The 16,514-nt window shown below is 45.4% G+C and overlaps 1 pseudogene; it reads right to left on the bottom strand.

Annotated features, from left to right (window-relative positions):
• Positions 1 to 15,289: 15,289 nt before the first annotated feature.
• LOC118594564 overlaps positions 15,290 to 16,514 on the bottom strand; it is a 74,517-nt pseudogene continuing 73,292 nt past the window's right edge.

Genomic DNA, 16,514 nt, shown 5'->3' with positions numbered 1-16,514 from the left:
AAGCCAAGAGTTCTCCAGATGATGGTGGTACTCCCGAAGAGTGTACCCTCACAGAAGCAATAAAGGACAGTCTATGGCTGTGGCCAGGCACCCAGCTACCATCCCCAAAAGGAAGGCTAGCCCAGACAGGAATTTACAATATGAGCTGAAGCATAGCACAGCTTCTTCTGGCCATCTCTCCATACCCTCAGCCCCACCTCAGTGGCAGCCTACAGTCTTCATGTGCAGTGCGTCTCAGCAGAGCAGGCAGAGAGGGCTTGGCCAGCCAACTGCTAAGGATGCCACAGCTGACTTTTTCTGAAAACTCCAGAGCTATTTGCATTGCTTTTACACCCACATCCTCAGGGACCCTGGTACCGTCATTACTGCAAGGGTCATCCCAACGCCCAAAAGATATCCCCTCCTTCTTAGCTTCCAGGATATCACCAGGAATGATGTTGTCACACTGTGTGTTGTCAGAATGACTGCTGCTGAGTGGTGGCAGCTGTGTATAGGGTCTGTAAGCTGTCTCAGTGTCAAATATCTCAGACCGGGTGGGAGCAAAGGCAACTTCAGGCCTTCCCTGGGAATGTCAAGTAAGAACCCTAAATACTTCTCTTCCATCAGCTCCCAGTCCCCATCCCAGAGTTGGGAGTGAGAGTCCCTTTGCAGTTTCGACCCTCACTCTGCTCTTCAAAAGAAAAGTGCAGGTTCTTTTTCCAAAGGACAAAATCTCTGAGTCCAGTTGGGTGTCTTGCTAACTAGTGAATATCAATGACGTGTGTGGCCGTGAGGACAGGCCAGGATCCAACTGCACAGGCTCTACCTGGGGACATTGAGAGAGTGCTGTCAGAAAAGCTGTGGACACACATGTTCCTGTTGCTGTGAGGAAGGCCAAGCAGAATGCCCTTCTGGTCTTCAGCAGGAGGGCAGACCTTCAGGTAACAGACTTACATGGCCAACTGTGGGCCTGCCCTCCATTGGTACCATGGTCCAAACCTGTGGAAGGAAGAGCTGCCTTTGTCTTTACATACGAGGATTTTTCCCTTGTCTTATGGCTCTATTAACATATCATAAGTCCAGCTTCTAGTACATTCTCCAAGTTTTGCACCATCACCAACTACATCCTAAGTTCACAGTATCTTCATCAACCACCAGAAGAAACCTGTAACCACCAGTCATCATCCCCCTCCCTTGGAACACCAAACCATATTCCATCTCTAGACCTCGGCATTCTGGGCACCTCACACATGGCACCATACAGTATGTGGTGTTTTGTTGCTGGTTTATTTCCCTCAGCACACTGTGTGCCAGTGTCCCCTGCATGGCAACATCAGAGAACAAACATCTTCTCTTTATGTGGCCACATGCTGTTCCTCTGTGCACACACACACACACACACACAGCATTTCATCTGTCCATCCATCAGGTGAGAGACACATTGGTTGTTTCCATTTTAGGACTCTGGTGTACTTTCATGATAGCCGCATACATGTTTAAGCTTCCGTGTGCACACATGTTTTCCTTTCTCCTGGGCATGCTCCTTGGAGTGGAGTCACTGGGGATTTTTTTGTTCAATATTTTGAGAAATATGTTGAACTTTATGCCTGTTGAAGTGCAGGACTTGTAAAAAGAAATAGTTCTTTCTCACTCATGTGTGTGTGTGTGTGTGTGTGTATGTGTGTGTGTCTGTGTGTATGTGTGTATGTCTGTGTGTGATTTTCTGGGAGGGCAAAGCAAGCACCTGCAACTCTTATCTGGCTTGCACATTAAAGAGCTACAGCCACACACATTACGTCCTGCACAAAGTTTCCGAATGGAAAGGAACACAAGTCTCAATTAACCCGCATGGACATGGGGGCGGTCACAATGGCCGGGACAACGGGTGTTGTTGTACTTCTTAATCCATGGAGGTCCCCAGAATGGGCCCCAGTTTGAAATGACCTAAGAGGCACTTGTCCCAGAGGCTAACTTGAAGCGTCTCAATGACATGAAGGGTCTTTTATCTCAGAGCTTTGTTCCTGTCTTTTGTGCATAATCTGTTCCTAACAAGGTACCTGCCCTGGCTAATTCTTTTCTTCTGAAATAAGCAATGGAAGGGATTGGAGTTTCGCAATTCTTGTTTGTGGGCCAAGAATAAAAATGATTTCTCAATGAGCGAAGGAAGAAAGGAACTGTGGCCACTCTCCCCTCTCCTTACCATTTGTCAGAGCTTAAGCATGAGAGCGCAGTGATTTCCAGCTATGGCTTTCACCCAAAGCTTCTCCGCTTCTAAGGACCAGGGCAAAGCTTTGGAATCCTTACCAATTGGTGGCCAGGCAACATGAGCAGGGACTCTGGGTAGCAGCATCCATGTAGTGAGGCTCTGCCTGATGACCAAAGACCAGGCAAGTAACTTGATAAATAGGGGTCATTGAGTATCTATATTGTGTATCAGTGTCAGTGACATATCCACACACTGAAACTGCCCAGAAATGCACTGGAGAAATGGAAGTGGCACCTCTCTGGCTTTCCGACTAAGTAAATGGGGTGCAGCACCCTGAAAGGTATGTTTTAACAGTGGTGGGTATTTTACCCCATTTGGTGACAAACTAGGTCCTCCAGTAACATGGCTTTATGGACTCTGCTGGTCCTGTGCATTCATATTCTCCAGGACACTCACAATTACCCTCCACCCTGGCTTTTTTCAGGAAAGAACCAAGATCTGACAGAAGCCGTGAAGGCAGGGCTTTCCCAGTGCCCACTGATAGGGAAAGGCACACGTGCCTGTTACTTTACCATTAGAGTCATTTATACGCCTTCCCATGGTGTGCAGTCTGTATCCAGCTCCCCAGAGTCATCAGGTGGATAGGGGCAGAGGGAAGAGAGGAGACAGAACCGGAAGCCTTACCCCTGTAAGCCAGTGGGTAAAAGGTTATGATAAACATAGCATGCTCAGCCCTGGAGCCATCAGGAGGCTTGACAATACAGGATTTTTTCTGCTTGTCATCTCTGAATGGGAATGGGAGCCTGCTATAGACTAAACATCCACACTCCAGCTCCCAAATCTCAAGGTGGTAGTGTTGGGAGGTACTGAGGTCATTAAGGGTGGGGCACTCCTAAATGGGATTAGTGTCCTTATAGAAGAGACCCCAGAAAGTTGCCTGTCTTTTCATATGAGCACACAAGGAGATATCACCTAAGAAACAGAAAATAGCCCTCACTAGCCATCAGAGCTTTCAGCCCCCAGAATTGCAAGAAATAAGTGTCTGTTGTTTAAAGCACCCCATATGTGCTAGTTTGCTCTGGCAACTGGAACAGACTTGGACAGTGCTTGACACTATAGGGAAAAGTAAGAGGCTGACTGCTGTGGAATAATCCTTCTGTACTCTGTGAATATGTATTACTTTCATTGGTTAATAAAGAACTGACTGGCTGGTAGCCAGGCAGGAAGTATAGGTGGGACAGCCAAACTGAGAATGCTGGGAGGAAGAAGGCCAGAGTCAGGGGAGTCATGAAGAGACACAGTGGGAGCAAGACATGCTGAAGTACAGGTGAAGCCATGAGACATGTGCCAATACATAGATTAATAGAAATGGGTTCATTTAAGTTGTGAGTGCTAGCTAGTAATAAGCCTGAGTTATTGACTGAGCATTTATAATTTATATTAAGTTTCTGAGTGATTATTTGGGAGTGACTGAGAGACAGAAAATTCTAACAAAAGCTGACTAACAGTTCCTACGAGTCCCTTGGTCAAGTGCTGACAATGCCCAATGGTGGTAGCACACGTCTTTAATCCCAGCGCTCGGGAGGCAAAGGCAGGTGGATCTCTGTGAATTTGAGGCCAGCCTGGTCTATAGAGTGAGTTCCGGGACAACCAGGACTGTTACCTAGAGAAACCTTGTCTCCAAAAGCAAAAACAAAAAAAATTAATTAATTTTTTTTTAAGTACTGAGAGCATGAGGTGGTGCCCAGCCAAAGCCAGGAGGCCAGAATCGGGTTTGCCCATGAGTGTGAGTTCATGGTTATCTGTATGCAAATTCTTGTCTGTCTGTGAGTATGTCAATCCCATTTGTTGAGTGTCAACTTGTGAGTTTGAGTATTTGAGTCTTCATGCACATACTGGGTATATTCCAGTCTCTCTATTGAGTGTGAGTTCCTATCTATTTTGCCTGTGTTGCCTGTGTTTGAGTGTGTATTCCCATGCTGTGCATTCACACTTAATCTGTGCATGTAAGTTTCAGTCGACGTCCATTCAAACCTGCCTGTTAAGTACAAGGTCCATTGTAAGTATGTTGTGTGTCTAAGTGTAAACATGTACTGTGGTATATTCACACCTGTATGGGGTCATGTGTGTGTGTGTGTGTGTGTGTGTGTGTGTGTGTGTGTGTCCAAGCATGTTTCATATAAGTTCCATCTAAGTATATTCACAAACTATATGCATCCATGTAGCTGTGGTTTGAGGTCACATGTGTGAGTCAGTCCCATCTCTTTGTATGCACGGGGCCTCTGTCCCCTGGTTCAGACTTGCCAACCTGCTCTTCTGACAATGTTTTCTTCATAGTATAGCCAAGGTTTCTAAATAAGAGGACATTCAGCAGGAGCCATGGGACTGGGCTGGCACTGGCATGGTAGCTGTGCTGTGCTGGGCACTCTCTGAGAGAAAGCAAAATGGAGTCTGGCTAACACTGCCACTCTGGCAGAAGCTGGTTGCTTCTGTTGGGGTGGGGTGGCTGAAGCTAGCCTGAGTGGCTCGAGTCTGGGGCAGGATGGAGCTGCTGGACTCTTTGATGTTCCACCCACTCATCATCCCTGGGATCCTGGGGTTCTTTTCTCTGAGAAAATGCAGGCAATTATCAAAAATAATTCTCACAGCCTATGCTCATAGCTTTTAAAGTGGCAGACGTCCACAACCCAGGAGAGGTGGGGGAGGACTAGGCAAGCTGCTTCACACAGAAAAAAAACAAACAAACAAACAAGCAAAACCCTGTTTTAACTCCACTGCCAACATCACTCATCCCAGCTGACCACCTTTCAGCCGCATACCATCAACATAGAAATCAGGGGCGGTCAACGGGTCCCATGGACCTGCCCCACCCATCCTTGGCTCCAGAGCACTCACTACATGCAGCTACCTCTGACTTCTTTCCGCCAAAGTAAAACCACTCTGTGACGTGCTTGTGTCATTACTGCTGGACCTCAAGCCTCTGACCAAGTATCCAAGTCAGCTAAACTCTTCCCGTGTAGGAATGGACATACGTACCCTGCTGTGTGCTCATCAGAAGGCAGGTGGGGCACTGGGTTCAACTGTTTAAGGAGGCAAAACCCTTGCCTGTCTTAGCTGATGTTACAGATGACAGCAGGGCGTTGGCAGGGTCCAGCTGCTACATCAAGCCAGTAACCCTCCCTCATCCCCTCACTCCACATTGATGTCACACTATGTCTCAGGAGCCCTAACTCATTCCTGAGACACCCCCATGGCTGGGAACAAACAAGTAGACAAATGACATGATGGTGGTATCTGCAGAGAGGGTCACAGGGCCAAGCACATGTGAGAACACAGAAGCGGGGCAGCCACCCACCAGATGGACAGGGTGTCCTCAAAAGGCAGGGGCAGATGTGAGCTGGAAGGGAACTCAACAGGTCAAACACAGGAGGGAAAGAACGCTCCCATGAGCCAGCCACCTGTGCAGGGTGCGGTGCTGCGGCTGGAGTGGCTGCCAGCACAGAGTCGTCAGCAAGGTCAGACAGTGCCTGCTGGTGATGCTGTGTGCACCGTGGTGGGTGAATGTAGAGGGTGTACAGAGGGCATATATGTGGAGGTATATATGAGAATGTATGTGAGGGAATATATGGGTATGTATATGCTGTGTCTGTGTGAATGTGTTGTGGTATGTGTGTGTGAATGCGTTATGTTGTGTGAACATGTTATGGTGTATGAGCGTGACTATGTCATGGTATGTGAATGTGAGTCTGTATGTTATGGTGTGTGATTGTGAATATGTTAAGGTGTATGAATGTGACTATGGTATACGGTGTGAGAATGACTATGTTATGGTGTGTGAGTGTGACTATGTTATGGTATGTGAATGTGACTATGTTGTGGTGTGTGAGTGTGACTATGTCATGGTGCATGAGTGTGACTTTGTTATATGGTGTATGAGTGCATGTGAATGTGCTATGGTGTGTGTATGTGTGTGTGTGTGTGTTATTGTGTGTATATGTACTTGTATATGTGTATGCACATGTTTTGTGGTGTTTATGATTATAGTATAGTATGCAAGTTTTATGGTATATGTTTATGACAGTGTTATAGTATATGAATGTATATAAATGTGTTATAGGGTGTTTGTGTATGTATGTGTGAAAATGTGTTGTGACATATGAATGTATGTGACTGTGTTATGGTATATGAGGATGTTATAGTATGTGTAGTGGGTAGAAAGATTTATGTAGTATGTGTGAATGTATGTGAATATATGCCATGTATCTTATGTGAGTATGAATACAAATATGTGTTGTGTATATATGATTTTGGTGTGCAATTTTTATGTTCATATGTGTATGTGCATAGCCTTATAGTATGTGTTTAGTAAGTGTGTATGCATAGTATCCATGTGAGTGATCAAAGTGTATATGTGTACATAGGCAGTGCATATGGAGGGTGCTGGGTATAGTGTGTGAACGATGTGTGTGTGTGTGTTTCTGTATGTGTGTGTGTGTTGTGTGTGTGTGTCTGTGTATGTGTCTGTGTGTCCATGTGTCTGTGGTATGTTTATCTGTGTGTGTTTGCAGAGAGTTTGACACAAAGAGACAGTGTATGTCTACTGACCCTAGAAGGCCACTGAGGGTCAACCTTCAGCCTCAGGGATGACTCAAGGTTAGTGGTCAAAAAAGCTCTAAAAAGGACAAAATCAGGCCTTAGCTGTGGAGATTTCCTACACACTTCCTACCTGTACCTCCTCAGTATAAAAGCCCCTCACTTAGACAAATTCACAGTCGTAGAAAATGTGCAGACCAAGGAGTTGGTGTTTCTGTTTGGAAGGGTAAGGAGCTGGGAGACAGTGGAATCGTCTTTATGTGTCCTGCCCCATGATTCTAGATGCTAAGCCTCTTTCCTTCTACTGATGAACTCCTCTACACCTGTTTCAGGTGGATATCTATCCCAGTCCTTTCCTGGTTTTTAAAATCACATTTCTTAGACTTTGATTGCTAAATTTAGTTCTATATATATTCTGTGTGTGCTTGTTTATCCCTCATTAAATATGCAATTGTAGATTCTTTCTCCTAAGGGAAAACATCGGCCCTTGGAATTCCACTTCTCTCAGCATCGATTGTGCAAGCTCTTCTCTCTGTAGGACGGACAGCCTTGGCACCGTGCTGAAAGTCACGTGACCACACATGTAAAGATTATTTCTGGCTGCTCCATTGTGTCCATGGCTGTCTCCATGTCAGTGCTGCAGTATTTTAATTTCTCTGGCTTTACGGGCAATTTTGAACTTAGTAAAAAAAAAAAAAAAAAAAGACTCTTTCAACTTGGTCCTTTTCAAGATTGTTGCCAACTCCATATTCTTTGAGATTCCATATTCATTTCAAGGTGGATTTTCCTATCTCTGCAAGCGGCATCACTCAGATTTTAATAGGGATGTTACTGAGAGTGAGATCAACTGGGGTAGTATTGACATTTTTACAATATTGTCTTCCAGTCTATTGACATGGGATGTCTTTCCATTGGCTTCTGTCTCTTCAGGTATTTTCAGCAATATTTTGTCAAGTTCACCTTGTAAGTTTTGTCTTTCTTAGGTGAAGTTCACACCTAAGTATTTCCTTCTTAGTGGTGCTATTGGAAGTAGAAATGTTTTCTCAGTTCCTTTTCAGATTGCTCATTGTTGGTATAGAGAAAGGTAACTAATAAAGTGGGCTGCAACTCAGGGGCAGAGCACTGGCCCAGCATGTGTGAAGCCCTGGGTGCAGACCCCAGTATAATAAAAGAAAGAAAAGCACCTGAGTTTTTTAATGCTTTGACATAGCCTGCTGTCTCGCTGACTTTATTGTTAGTTTTAACATTTTTGTAAAATTGGAAGGGGTCACATGTAGCTGAAGTTTTTTCTGGTCCTGCCCAGGTCCCATGGTCCCAAGGTCTGACAGCAGCCACTTAGACCCAAGTAAACACATAGAGGCTTATACTAATTAAAACTGCTCGGCCATTAGCTCAGGCTAACTATTGACTAGCTCTTACACTTAAACTAACCCATAATTCTTATTTATGTTTAGCCACATGGCTTGGTACCTTTTCTCAGTTCTGCCTTCACATTTTGCTTCTTCTGTGTCTGGCTGGCGACTCCTGACTCTGCCTTCCTGTTCCCAGCATTCTCCTCTCTGCTCCTCCCGCCTATACTGTACTTCCTGCCTAGCTACTGGCCAATCAGCATTTTATTTATCAACCAAATCAGAGCAACACACATTCACAGCATACAGAATGATGTTCCCAACAGTCACATGTGAGATCACAGTGTTTATAAACAGAAGTTTACATCGACCTTTCCAAGTCGGAAACTTTTATCTCCTGTATTGTCTAATTGGTCTAGCAAGAACATTGCTAGAATCAAACATTGTCCAATTGTCGTGGTGTACTGAAGAGGCACCTTTGCCTCATTCCTTATCTTGTAAGGAAAGAATTCAGCTCTTCAGCATTGTGTTCAGTCTTTACTGTGTGTAGATTTTATGGAGAGAGAGTTTGCTCCTAAAAATAGATTTGTAGTGTTTTAATTGTAAAACTGTGCTCAGTCTTCTCAAATTCTCACCTTAATTTTTTTCTTCATGCTGTTAATAGAGATATATTGCATATATCAATGTTCATATATTGAACCATCCTTGCATGGTAGAGATAAATCCTTTTATACACTGAAATTTAGTTGTTAAGTTTCTAATATTTTATTGAAGACATCTGTGATTATCTTAATATGGAATTCAATGGATAGTTTTAATTGCTGACAGTATCTGGCTCTGGCTCTGGCTCTGGTATCAGGACAAAACTGGCTTCAAAGGATGAATTAGAAGGCATTTACCTCCTCTTCAATTATTTTAACATGTTTGAGAGAGATTCCTGATAGTTCCTTCAATGTTTGATAAAATTCACCAGTAAAAATTGCCATTTTTAAGGCTCCCCCCACCTCAGAAGATTGTATTACTGACTCTATCTTCTTCCTAGATACAGTTACATTCATATTTTCTCTATTGTTCCACAATTCCAACTTGGGAGGTTTTGGAGTTTGTAGGAATTGGTCCACTTCATGCAGGTTATCTGGTGTGCTGCTGGGCGGTGTTTAGAGAGCTCTTAGGACTGTGTATTCCTGTATCATCCATTGTTGTGTCCCTACATTTATTCTCAGCTTGAACTTTGATGTCCTCTTCATTTCTTGGCTCATCTGGCTAAAGGTTGGCCTGTGTTCCTAAGTCTTTTCGAAATTCCATTATTTGGGTGTGGGTGGTTTTCTCTATTGTTTTTCTGTTTCAGTCATTATTATTTTCCACTTCTAGCTTTCACTTTGGTCCATTCTTTCCCTGGCTCTTTAAGCTGAAAATCTAGGTCATTGATTTGAGTTCTTGCCTATTTTTAAATGCAGGGGTTTGTAGCTATAAAACCCTTCACTGCTGCTTTTTCTGCATCCCATGAGTTTTAGCATGATGTATTTTTCTCTCATTCATCTCTAAGTATTTTCTTGTTCTTTTGGAGATACCTCTTTGATGCATTGATTAAGCATTTACCATCTAATTTCCACACATTTGGCTCTGATTTCTAACTTCACTGTATTTCGGTCAGAAAGGATATCCCATCTGATACCCATCTTCCTTAACCTATTGAGATTTACTTTGTAGCTATTTGTTTTCTATATGACCACTGGCTTTCTTACTCATTTATTTCCTATATCACTAGTGAGTTTGGCTGATTTTGCAGTGGAGTATTTTCAGTCCCTTCTCATCCCCTTTGTATATATTCTATAACTATTTGTTTTTTAGGTACAATAGGAATCACATATTTATATCTAAAGTGATAATACTTTATGTTCATGCCAGCTAAACTTCAATAACATATCAGGACTCTTACCATTTATCAGCTAGACCTATCTCTTTAATTTACTGATCTCTCAAGGTATACTTTTATGCACGCATGGACAAAAGTACACACACACACACACACACACACACACACACACACACACATATATATATATATATATATATATATATATATATATATATATATATATGGAGATGAATCCCTTGTCAGATATGTGATTTGGAAACATTTCAACTAGGGGCTGCCATTTCACTATGATTGTTTACTTGCTGAGGAGAAGTTTTAAAGTCCATAATATCTCCTAAATTATGTAGAAAACGAAATGGAGAATGACCAGCCAAAGTCCCCTGGGATGCCAAGTGTCTCAGTTTCTTTCTCTGCCACTGTGGTCAAATACCCTGACCAAAGCAACCTAAGAGAGGTGTTTGTCGTTTATCTGGGGTTGGGGGGCTCACAGCTCCAGGTTGTACACAGTCTGCCACACAGAGAAGTCCTGACAGCCGGGGCCTGCAGCAGCTGGCGAGGACACTGAATCCACAGTTAAGACACAAGTAGAGGTGAGCGCTGGTGCTCCTCTCCCTGCCTCTGTTTTACGTGGTCGAGGATACCCACCCCCAGGTATCCACAGTGGCTAAATCTCCCCATCTCAGTTAACACAATCAAGATTATCAGCCTTTCCCAGAGGCCCATCTCCCAGGGAATCCTAGATTCCATCAAGTGGGTGTTAGTTAACACTAACCATGTACCCAGGTCCACCTTGTTTAGAACTCACCTTTGAGCCTGCCTTTCCTGTAGCTTACAGGTCAGGTCCTACGGGCCCCACACATGGCTAGGGGAAGAAGGCATATGGGAAGGGGGAAGGCTTGTGGGAATCTCATAAACAAGAGTGATGGAGGCCTGGAGACGTCTAAAGATACAATGAATCAGCATACCACCTGGGCAGTAGCTCAATCCATAAAGTCCTTCCCTTGCAAGCATGAAGTTCCATGCCTAGACCCCATGAAAGAAAAGGACAGAGCCACTGACTACTGTAATTCCATGACAGGAGAGACGGAAACAGGAAGATCTGGGGCCTTTCTGACCCAGCATGTTGAGTTCCAGGCCAGTAAGGGACACTAGAGGAAGGAGGAGGAGGAGGAGAGGAAGAGGAGGAAGAGAGGGAGAGGAGGAAGAGAGGAAGAAGAGGAGGAGGAGAAGAAGGAGGACGAGGGGGGAAAGAAGAAGGAAGAGGAGGAGGAGAAGGAGGAGGAGGAGAAGAAGAGGAAGTAGTAGTAAATTAACTAAGTTGACAGCACCTGGGGAATAAAAACTGTCCTCAGGCCTCCACACATCTATGTGCATGACACACAAAAACATGTGCCCCCCCAAAAAAAGTTAGCATATAATTACACCACAGAACAGAATGCCCTCCAGACGTAACGAGCGAGGTTCAGACAGCTGAAGTTCTTGGCGTAGCAGTGGACTGAGAATGTGGCCACAGCTCAAGCTCCTCTACCACAGCACACAAACTCACAATAGATGGGAGTCTGGAAGCCAGAGCACTGAGGGGCATAAGGGCAGCTCCGGGTGCTGGCTCAGGGAGGCTGCCTGTGTTCTTCTTCCAACTCCCTTGAGCATCTGTGAGACAGGAGCCAGTGGTAGCAGCTACAGACGTGGGGCCCACAAGCACACACGATCTCTGAGCGAGTCAGCCAGTTGTTGGGACCTGACAAAATGGATTTCCTACATGATCTCCCGTGCACATCGCACTTGGGAAACAAAGAAATTCGACATCCTGATGAGGCAGGCCCTCGGCTTGGCAAAAAGAGGATGGCTCCTCCAAGTACCACTACCTGCATCCTTCTGCAAACATCTTATTTAATGAAAAGTGCACATTTCTCCAGCAGAAAAGAACTGGAAACTTCACTGACCAACCAGCAAGTCCAGAATCCAGAGACATTGTCTTGGAGCCAACTCACTCCCTGCATAGGTTTTGCCCAGCACCTTCTGGCCCTGGGTCCACCTCAGGACCCTGCCATTGTGCTGCAAGAGGGCAGCACCTTTCAAGTCACGAAGTGCATCATCTGCAGGGTTGATCAAGGAATGAGCTTCAATCTTGCCCTTTATTTTTGCCCACACACATCCTGGTATCTCTGTCTGACATTGTTCTTTTATGCCCCTTGTTCATATGAAGGCACTGTGGTCTCTAGAGACAACTGGGGCCCAAAGAGCAGCAAAGAAAATCAGAGAGGCTTGGCCTAGCTCCCCTGCAGATTACAGCTTGCACTGCCAGGACACCAGCCCAGATCAGGCTGCCTTGGCCTTCACCTGCAATAGCTGGGAGCACACCAGGCCCACGTGCTGTGACCGACGACGACGGGACTCAGGAAGAATGACTGCTGCCCTCCCTGTGTGTGCTGGAGGTGTGAGACAAGCTTTCAGGAAGGACAGAAGTGCCTGCTCTGTTCTAGCCCCAGCCTTTGCCTGGCCAGGAGATGCACTTTCTCCCAACTCATCTGAGCATCCCTCCAACTCACCACAGAGAGAGAGTGACAGCATCAATCATAGAAGTGTGGTCTCCAGAAGAAGAAATAAATGCCAGCAACAAAGCATGGCACACAGACACAGATTTATGAATTATAGACTTCCTGCCAAGCCGAAGTCAAGAAATCTGTGGAGCAAAGCTACAGCTGTTCTCTGGGACTGAGGTGTGACCCTGGTACCCTGGGTTCTTGTCTCTGCTCCTGAGGAGGGGTTGGAAATATACCTGTTAGGGTCTGAATATACCTCAGACCCTTTAACCCATGTCACGTGGCTCTCCACAGGCCTGTTTTCTGTCACACTGATCTTCCTAGGAGGGATTGGCAGAGGGTGAAAATGAAAAGCACTTCCACAGGTGACTGAACAAGTGTTCACATTTTGTCCAAACTGTTGGGTGGATGCTAACGAGTCCCCCACTGTGCCAGGAGCTCAGCTAGGATATGTGGACATGTGGATCCACCTCTATGGAAAGGCCACCTGCAGGTAAGTCAGCAGACACAGCGGTGAGTGAGCTGTGCCTCTGTCATTGAACAAACCCTGATTCTATTGACAGTATCTTCCCCATAAAACAAGGCCATTCTCTTCTAAAATTAGAAAAAAAAAAAGTAAACATACATAAATGAGTTTGAATCCACAAAAAGGATCTGGTTTGGGTGTCCTGAAGCCTCATGGGGGTGGCTGACTGTGGAAGCTCTGCTGAGCCACCTCGCTGGAGGGATGAGAGGTGATGAGCTGCTCGAGGTGGCTGCTGGGAACCAGACTCAAGTGCTCTTAACCTTTGAGGCATCTCTGCAGCCCAGGTTCCCACATTTGCCCTATGAAAGCCTGTGCTCTGCAGCCTTCTCCGTGGGGACAGCCTCTCAGATCATATTCTTCTGTCTGATTCAAGAGTCACATTTCCACTGGACAACAGGGAGAGGTGTGCAAATGTGGTGGTATTGTATTCCCCCAAACATTGTGCACCCTAATAAATTTATCTGGGGTCAGAGAACAGACAGCCACTAGATACAAAGCCAAAAATGGTGGCTAGAAAATGGGTCAGAGCAAGCCATACCAGAAGCTGGGTGGTGGTGATGCACGCCTTTAATCCCAGTACTTTGGAGGCAGAGCTAGGCAGATCTCTGTGTGTTCAAGGATACAGCCAGCATGGCAACACTCACCTTTAATCCCAGAGATCAAGCCTTTAATCCCAGGGAGTGACAGCAGAAAGTAGAAAGATATATAAGGCATGAAGACCAGAAACTAGAAGCATTTGGCTGGTTAAGCATTTGGCTGGTTAAGCATTTAGGCTTTCGAGCAGCAGTTCATCTGAGAGCCATTAGGATAAGGACTCAGAAGCTTGCAGTCTGAGGAAACAAGACCAGCTGAGGAACAGTCGAGGTGAGGAAACTGTGACTTGTTCTGTGTCTCTGATCTTCCAGCATTCACCCCAACAACTGGCCTCAGGTTTGATTTTATTAATAAGACCTGTAAGATTCATGCTACATGCACTCAGAGGCCTGTGCATGGAATGTGCAGTGGGGCTCTGTAGGGAGGTGGGGCTCTGTAGGGAGGTGGGGCTCTGTAGGGAGGGATCACAGCTCTGAGATGTGCAAACAGGGTCCAGTGGGAGGTCATTGGGTCACCTGAAGGAGTTCTGGGGCCCTTGCCCTTCCTCTTACTCCCATCAGCTTTTTACCCATGGTCCTTTTCACTTGTTTCCTGGCCATGACATAAGACGTTGTGCTCCACTGCACCCTCCCACCATAATGTAAGCCTCATCACAGGCCCAGAGCAACAGAGCTAGTCAGTCATGGACCCTGTAGCACTGTGAAGCAATATAAGCCCTTCTCCTTATCCATTGACTGTCCAGGTACATTGGCATGTGACACAGATCCATCTGGCACCCAGAATGTGCTTTCATTCACAGGGAAATCAGAACAGCGTGCTAGGGCTCACACATTCCTGCTGTAGGTCCCCACAGAGAAATCAGAATGGCACGCTAAGGCTCACACAGACCTGCCGCAGGCCCCCACTCTGCACACAGATAGGCTCAGGATGAGGAGACTTGAGGGGTGCCCTGCCTCCTGCATCCTGGGCTAGTTCTTCCATGTTGAAAAGGCCCTGGGCTGCAGTGCAAACACACCCCATCTCTACCCAGCAGGTATTGGTCCCAGGAGTCACATCCCTACAGGTAAAGTTCTTGCTTTCTTTAGGAGTAAAGTAGCATTTAGTATAGCATTAGACTATTCTAAGAAGTGGCACTTTCAAAGCCAGGTTGATGTCTACATGAATTGTAGTATGTGTAACAAAGTAGTCTGAAAGCATGGCATCCATTGAGCCAGCACAATGTCTGCTCCAGGACAGTGATTTGGACCAGTGTCTACCCACCCAACGTTCAATGAATTCAACACACACAGTTCCAGCTCCCAATCAGAACAGGGACCTCAGCATCCAGAGGAGACCTGATAACATCAGCAGAGAAATCCAAGCACAGCCATTCTGCTCCATCCCCACCCCAGCCCCACAGAGTAGAGAAAGGAAATAAAAATGAATCTTCAAAGACAGACAGTGGGAGATCCTACTACCTCTCCACATGTTCTAGCTATGGCTGAACAACTGGACAGTGGTGATGGTGTATATCATATATCTTAGGGTTTCTATTGCTGTGAAGAGACACCTTGACTACAGCAACTCTTTTCTTTTTTTTTTTTAAACCAGAACATTTGTTTTATGACTGACTGAAATTTCTCAAGATGAACTGGATGCTGCAACAGCTGCCCTCTTGGGTTTAGGTGTTTTCCCTTCACGGAATCCATGTCTGAATCTTCAATAGACAATTTTCAAGTGCCTCATCCACCCAGTCCCGGTAGTGTTTCATCTCTTAGCCTTGGCACTCCAGTTATACTTTCTCTTGCGCTTGGCTGGGTAGCCACACTTGCCACAGGTCGACTTCTGAAGGTGGTAGGCCTTAGAGCCACAGTGGCGGCACAGCGTGTGCATCTTATTGCAATGCTTTCCAAATGATGACATTCCTTTCGTCTGCTGCAGAGTCCAAAGAGACCAGAAGAGGACAGCAACTCTTATAGGAGAAAAATTAATGGAGTGGCTTCCAATTTCAGAGGTTCAGTCCATTATCATCATGGTGGGACATGGCAGTGTGCTGGCAAACATGGTGCTGGAGCCTTACATCTTGATAGGCAGGATATAGGAAGTGGTCTGAGACACTGAGCATGGCTTGAGCGTATATGAAAACTCAAAACCCACCTCCACAATGGCACATTTCCTCCAACAAAGCCACACCTTCCAATAGGGCCACTCCCTTTGGGGGACATTTTCTTTCAAACCACCACATTGTGTGAGCAGTGACATGGACACAAAGAGATCCAAAGATATAGAGAGGCCAACTACAAGTCCCTCCCTCATTGTGTACCACTTTCTAATAGTACTAAGAAAATGGTGGTTTGACACATTAGTAGACTAGATACAGGAGCAGCTGGCTTGCAGGAGTGTGGTCAGAGGCACTGTGAGAGGGAGGATGATGCTCTGCCTTTCTCATCTAACCTATAGACCAGTGGTTCTCAACCTTCCTAACATTGCAACCCTTTAATACAGTTCCTCTTGTGGTGTAACCCCCAACCATAAAATCATTTTTCTTGCTACTTCATAACTGTAATTTTGCTACTGTTATGAATCATAATCTAAATATCTGTGTTTTCTGATGGTCTTAGGCAACCCCTGTGAAAGGGTGGTTTGACCCCAAAGGGGTTGTAACCCACAGGTTGAGAACCACTGCTATAGACCATTAACTTCTATATCATGTTTGTTCTACCCAGGAATTAGAAGGAGTGCTCATATATTACCCTGCTCCAAGTATCCAGGAAGTGGTTTTGGTGGAAACTCCTTAAGGTCACCGCACATTCAACTGAGGCATTTCCAAATGTGACTTTAGAGAGGACTAAGCAGGTGATGGAGT

This window comes from Onychomys torridus, chromosome 13 (assembly GCF_903995425.1).
Source record: "Onychomys torridus chromosome 13, mOncTor1.1, whole genome shotgun sequence".
NCBI classification, from domain to species: Eukaryota; Metazoa; Chordata; class Mammalia; order Rodentia; family Cricetidae; genus Onychomys; species Onychomys torridus.
This window is presented reverse-complemented; position numbering and strand designations above follow the sequence as displayed.